This window comes from Gambusia affinis, linkage group LG21, assembly GCF_019740435.1.
Source record: "Gambusia affinis linkage group LG21, SWU_Gaff_1.0, whole genome shotgun sequence".
NCBI lineage: Eukaryota > Metazoa > Chordata > Actinopteri > Cyprinodontiformes > Poeciliidae > Gambusia > Gambusia affinis.
In genome coordinates this window covers 14,681,720-14,688,787 of record NC_057888.1, presented here as the reverse complement: position 1 = coordinate 14,688,787, position 7,068 = coordinate 14,681,720, and the positions used below count along the sequence as shown (strand labels likewise).

Below are 7,068 nucleotides of genomic sequence, written 5' to 3'. Positions count from 1 at the left end.
TATGTTTTAGGTTCTGACTGTTATGATGATCATGGTGTAGGATACATTGGAGGTTTTTCTTGCCGACACAAACTAATACTTTGTACCTTAGTGTATTTATCTGGTAATCATCTTCAGTGAACATGGAGGGCAATGTAACAGTTCAGCTGAAAACACCATCCCTTCCTGATGTAACCGGGTCGTGTACTAGGTTGAACAGTATTTACATAAAATGGTGGTAAATTCCTACCCATTTCGGGCCTTTGAATGCATCATGCCCCGTTTCCCCACCTTCATTTCCCTTTAGCAGCATTGTCGGGCTTGTTAGTGTATATAGGCACCAGGTGTGCCCGCCAAGTTATGAGAGTCGGGTCCACTGTGGCGTGCTGTTGGATCTGTCGGATGAGCGCTGGCGACGTCCTCGTCGGGCTGCTGCACCATGATTTGGAACCTGCACTTTTGCGCTAAATGGGTAAATGGATTTTTGTTGTCACCTTTGTCTGGTTCTGTGTAATGTCGGGTCGCTTTTTATATTGTTGCTACTGATCTTTCTGACGTGCTTTCTAACTGCTTTTTAGGATTCATTCCAGTGGCCTTTTACTGCAAGCATTTGAAAGTGTGCTGTTGTGTGGCTGATTAAGGTACCAATTTTTCATTTTACCTTATACGGCTTTATTATTGTCAGCAGACACTTTATTGTCATTTCTGGGTAATGCAGATTGCTGCTGTTGCATATTATGCTCTCACAAAGGTGCATTTTTTTTTTAGATGCTCTCAGTTAATTGGTTAATAGGTCGTCCTCTAGAGCTGGAGTTGTAGCAAAGCACCACAGAACCAGAACAAGAGTTCATATTTCTTTTTTTTATTTATTTATTTTTATAAATTAATTAGCTGACTGGGCTTACACAATATGGGATTTATGTTTCTACTAATTTGGTTTGCAGTTGTTGTGTTTAAGTCTCATATTGCTTCCAGTGTTCCATTGCTGGATTCGTGTGCTTAATTGGGTTTTAAATTATAATAATAAAGTATATTTTAAATATTGTAAAAGAAAGTATAAATACAATTTGTACACCATTTCTGTTTCATCATTTTAAGCCAGACTTACCTGGGTATTTTTAATTGGGAGACCCTCCCGTTACAAATAGAAGACATTGACCACCTGACTACATGGTTTTGGAATTCATTGAATATTTTTAACAAGAACTTCAATGGTCTTAAAGTGTGCAATCTGACGATTCTACTCTGCCTCAGTCTTTTTTACAAACTACTTTCATGTGTTTAATTGTAAACAAATATTTCTGAAATGTATACACTTTCAGATAAGTTGTGCAGAATACAAGTTCAAACCTTGAAGGAGGAAACTAATTAAAATATACTAATAAAGCAAAAAAAAAAAAAAGTAAAAGTTGCCTCATGCATTTTGTGGGGTCAGAGACATAAATGTTCAGAAGCCCTGTTTTCAAAATGTAGCTTCTGTCTTGATTAACCAACAATTTATGACAAAAAGGCAAAAGAAATTGGGAAAACGTATTATGGCAAATGGTTCTATAGATAAAAAAAACTATATCAACTTTAACTCATTTTACAATTAAGTATTGCTAGGAGCTTTAAAATTAAGCTATTTCATTACTTTATTATGGTACTTTTCCAATACTTTCTGTACTCCATGTAGTTGAACTATTTTTTTAGTAGTTCACAATAGGTATATAGATAAAAACTAATTAAGCCAAATTCATCAGAGGGTCATTATATTTTACCACCTTTCTACCTTAATTGTTATGCTGCCCAACACCCAAGTAAACATGCTTTTTATACAATCTGCTTTATAACTTCCAATAACCCCCCAAAGAAAAAGATCGCAATTTGTTTTGCAATTCATAAAGCCTAGCTTCACTTGTAAACAGTCTTAAGAAAACCTTGAAACTGTTTATTCTGTTTTTGTATTCAAAGGTAAAACCAATCAATGTACACACATTTATTTGTTATCAGCATTAAGGACTGGGGAATAACAAAATAGACTTAAGTCAAAGTTCACAAAGGTTCCCAAACAAGTTCATGCGTTAAACCCAATTATTAAGAAATTTTTACAAAAGAAGGGTGTTACCAGCCATTATATCAAAGTTTGAGAGAAAATGTAATTGGCATAAAATGGGTTGAGAGTCTGGATTATGCATAACTGACCTGATCTTGGATAGGTTTTAAGTCTGTGGGTGTATCTGTAGGAAACATATTGACTGCTGACTAACCTGTACAAGAGTGTTTATACTTCTTGTACAGAAGATATGCACTCACTTATTTGATTTGTTAATGATTATATTTATATGTACAGAAAACAAGAGTTCCTACTGAAGGGGCCTCAAGATATGAAATGTTTGACCAATGAATTTAAATAAAACATTTGGCAAGGCCCCTGGTTCAAGTCGAAGACCCGCATCTGACTTCGGCATGAATTATAAAAACGATGTCTTTGAAAGCGACCTTGTACTTTCACTTTACTTTTTTCCCACTCTCTATAAAGACCATGAAATGAAAGAAATATGTGTTGTTGTTGGGGCAAAGGAGTGCATGGTGTCTCCAGAGTCATTTTCATTCACAGATAAACACACGGCAGCATCGGTAAACAAGATTCACAGGGAAAGAGTGAGACACATTTGATAGTCATAAAGGATTTTTTCCCCTCAATGAGCAGAGATCAAATAAACTCTGTGTGTCTGAGGTGCCGCGTAGCCTCAAGCACTGAAGCATAAATTTAGAACAAATCTTGTTTCTCTTACAAGGATATTACTTTAATTTTTATGCTTCTGTAAAAAGGGAAATGTGGGAGGCAAATTATATTTAAAAAAAAGTAAAAGAATTTGCCATCTCTTCTATCCAACACTCATATCCGTCAGAAAACATGCTCAATCTAATCTCAAGTTGTCACCTCATATACCACCTGACCCCAGCTCCCTTCTAAAATCAGTTTTGTTTCAAAATGAAAAAGCAATTTTCCTTGGATTTATAATCCTTAGTAATAGTCAACCATCATTTTTAATCTTTAGATGCATTTTAAATCCAAGCTGTAATGTCTTAACTCTCTGCCAAGGTCAAATATCTTAGCAAATAAGGCTTAAGCTTTGTTTTATATGAAAGAATTACATGATTAATACCGAAGAATTAATCACGTACTCTTCAGATTTCCCAGATTGGGTTTGTGCTAAAGGATTATGCTGTCCTACTTTTTCACATGGCATAAATTGACATGGAGGTTTGTTTGGCAAAGTACTGCTAAATACATTCTTTTTAGCTCTTTGGAGGGAAACATGCCTTGATTGCAAGTTGCAGAAGGCAGCAGAGGTGCAACATCAAAATGACCTTTTGTGGAAAAAAGAAAGTGCTGGACAATCAGAGTTATGGCATTGGGCATTATGAGGTATTTCAGATATAAAAAGAGGGAAAAAATAACTTGTTTATTGACAAGATGACAACAATAGAGCTATAAATTAATCGTGAGCAAATTCAACCTGTTCTTCACAAACTTTACAAGTGGGAGAACCTTGGAAACTTTTCTATCTACCGACTCAGTCATCATAAGATAAACCAAACTCAGATCATCAGCTGCCACCTCATATTTTGTTATTTATGGCCACCCGGGTGGGCTCTCTTTTTTTTTTTTTTTAAATAATGCACAGGCCTATGAACTGGACAACTGTTTCACTCCTTGGCCTCCTGCTGCAAGTCCAAACAAACCATGATTTATCGCTCGCATGATTTATGATCTATTTAAGTGTTGAAGTGCCACCTTCTGTTCAGCTATTTGTTTATACATGCACTTGTACAGATAAAGTAAAACTAGATGTAAGATGCATTGGATGATTTCATTCAAAAGCTGCTCATGTGTTTATTATGCACAATAAATCTAAAACCACTTGGAGTGTCAAAGCAATCTGTTGCCTCTATTGCAGTTTTACTGCTGGGCAAAATGACGAGTTGCTTTGTAAATTGCAAGGATAGCAACGCATGCATATTAATGGGAAATTTTAGATACTGCTGCATTTTGTCAAAATGAATAATTGCAGAATGTTTGGTGACAAAAGTCTTATCGTGGATAAGCTGTGGGAATTTTATATAACGGACCAAAAGATATATATTGGAGTCGGACAAACTCTAACGCTTATACAATGTCTAGACCAGTGAACCTTCCCACATTTTATTGCTTTAAAACCACAAGGATTGTAGATCAACACAAAGTAGTACATTATTGTAAAGTGGAAGGAAATTAATACACGTTTTCTAAAGATGAAAATGTGCAAAGAGAAGCTAGTAATTGTTTTCAGCCCCATGCTTTAGAACAACTTCCACTGCAGTTACACCGGCAAGTGTAATATCAATCAATCAAGTTTATTTGTATAGCACATTTCAGCAACGTTGATGATGTAACATTACTAGTATTTCTATTGCAAACTGTTATCATCTGAATAAATTAAAATTCTTTGGCGAGGTTTACTGACAACACTGCTAAACATCTGATTTAAAAGCAGGTCTGTAAACTTTTGTTGGTTTAAACAAGATTTAGAACTCTGTCACTTTCCTGGCTCCAAGTTTAAATTATTCAGAGCAAAAACATAGCTGTAAAGATGACATTTAGCATACATTAGTGCCTTTATAAGCTCTGTCAGTTTTTGTTTAAGTTTAAATGTCTAAAGGAGGTTTGACATGTTTAACTTCTCCACTTTAGTTTTTGTTTTCTTAATCATCTTTGCTAGATGTGGAGATTGAGAATTTACTAAATATAAGTAACGGAAACCCCCCCCCCAAAAAAACATGGGGTCATTGGAATAAAAATGTATTGCTTTTAAGTAGTCAATTTGAAACAAATTTACATGTGGGGAAAAATGCAAAAAGGAAATACACTTTCCAGGGGTGACTCACCTGCTTGACATAGATGTGGGGAGGACAAAACAATTTTATTTTCAAAATTTTACATCAAATACCTGAACATTATGGAACAAAGCTGTGCTACATTTTTTTTTCTACACATTTTTCTATCTATATGCAGACCTCACTGATGGCACTGAGTGACAGTACCTCTCTACCAACATGCAAGTCTTTGCTGTCATCAAAGGATACTGGTAAGTAACAATGGGCTTGTTGTAGAAACAAGAGAAAGAAATACTGGCAAGCAGCAGGTGGGGGTGGGAGGGCACAGCAGGGTGGATTGTACTTAAGGTTTCATCATTGCGTGTCCGGTGCTTTTCATATGCAACATATTTCTGCTTGTAAGAAATATTTCAAGTCCAATGAAAGTCATAAGTCACTGGTGTGAAAGTCCAAGTCAAATCCAAAATCTTTTGTGATTTCGTCAAGCCCAACCTCATTAAATCTATGTCTTTATTCTGACTGGATTCTAAGTTACATGACTGAAGCTCACAACGGGTGTTGTGAATACAGTCTCGGTTTACAGGCGTTTGAGCAAAAGGGGGAGTGGGTGGCAGATTGGTCTCTGGATTGGTCTGTCACATCTGAACAAATGGCAAAAAAGCTTAATGGGTTTGAATAGTTTTGAGAGGATTGTATGTGACTCAAAAAATAAAAAACTTCCAAGCACTTAAAAATAAACATGCTAATGTTTTCTCTTCTATATTCATTCTGTATTTTCAAAACAGCTGACATGAATTCCACGCCGTTAGTGCGAGTGCATGAGATTATCATATGAAAGGTTAAAGCTGACCCTCCACAGTCACTTGCATTTAGCATCCATTTTGAGGCCCTCTCCTCGTTTTTCTTCTAGATTACCTTGGAATATCACCAGGAGGGGACTGTGAATCTAATCAATGTTGATGTCTTTATATATGACGGATATTGCACAATAAAAATGTTTCAGTAAAACTCACCATGTGGTGTAATTGGTGTTGTTTAAAAATGCATCAGGTGGAGCGAGGCGGCACAGACACACATGCACAAGCGCACGGTTGCACACCCCGGCACTTTCTGATCTGACCCGTCAAAACTCATTAAGGCTTAAAACATATTTTCAACTGACACCCAAAGTCTCCATTAGAGAACCGCCAATTACCGCTGAAAGATATCCCCCCACCTGCCTGCCACATTTGCATATGATTGGAGCGATCAGTTAAAATGAGAGCATTTTGGCGCTGCTCAAAAATTCACAGTATGCTGCTAGATCAAGGGAAGGGAGGGTTGTGGGGGGGCATAGTAATGTGAAGTCAGCGCTTTAACTACAGGTTTAAAAGTTGCTGGACTGTGAGGGTGAGAGAGGGGTTACGTCCTCAAAATTGCACTTCTGCCGTAGATACAAGCTAGACGGCAGTGCTCGCTCTTTGCGTAGTTCTCAGCGATGGACTGTTTGCCAGCATAAAGTGGATCTAAACATCTCCCATTTAAATACATTTGAATACAAGGACAAGAAATAATAGGCTCTGAGCATGTAGCTCTATTGTCGTGGGAGTTAAGAGCGCTAGCAGTGCAGTTTTGTGCAATTATGAATGTTTTAATGGCAAAGTTTTTCTCAGATGTTTTTCTTGGTGTGGATTTACAACATGTGAGGCTTTGTTTGTCTGTGTGGGTTTGTCAGAGAGAGAGGGAGAGTGAAACAGAGCAAGGGACAGTGAGGGAGATTTGGGGTCTTTGCATCATGTTTTCAAGAAAAGCAGCAGCAGTTATAGCCATTACAATCAAGATCATTCATATCCCTTATCTGTGTGTGTGTATCTCTCTGTCTCTGCTTTTTATTCCTTTGTCTCTGGCACTGTGATTGTCTGACTACTACTTCCTTGATAAAGTTGTCTGGAGATGAGAAGTCAAGTCTTCAATCAGTGAATAAGTAGGCCAATAGATGTGAATCTCAACATATGTCAATCAGAGATATAATCACAAGGCCCGCGGACGAGGGGGGGACCTGAAACGGCAGACCCTGCGGATGGGCACATCTAGAGTCCCATTTATATACCAATATATAAGTATTGGTGCACTGGGGTTGAGGTCACCTGAGATCAGTTAGGCTGCATGGCACGCATACCGCTGGCAAAAGTGACCAAAGTGATTTTATTTTTTTGAAGAATGAGGGATATCTGATTTCTTTTTTGC

General features: G+C 37.3%; 1 long non-coding RNA gene across 1 annotated transcript; it reads left to right on the top strand.

Annotated features, from left to right (window-relative positions):
• Window positions 1-318: 318 nt before the first annotated feature.
• On the top strand, window positions 319-5,854 carry LOC122824274. Its single transcript, XR_006369475.1, has 4 exons — window positions 319-451; window positions 558-620; window positions 5,021-5,093; window positions 5,753-5,854. It is a non-coding gene; the product is annotated as an uncharacterized LOC122824274 (long non-coding RNA).
• The last annotated feature ends 1,214 nt before the right edge of the window (window positions 5,855-7,068 follow it).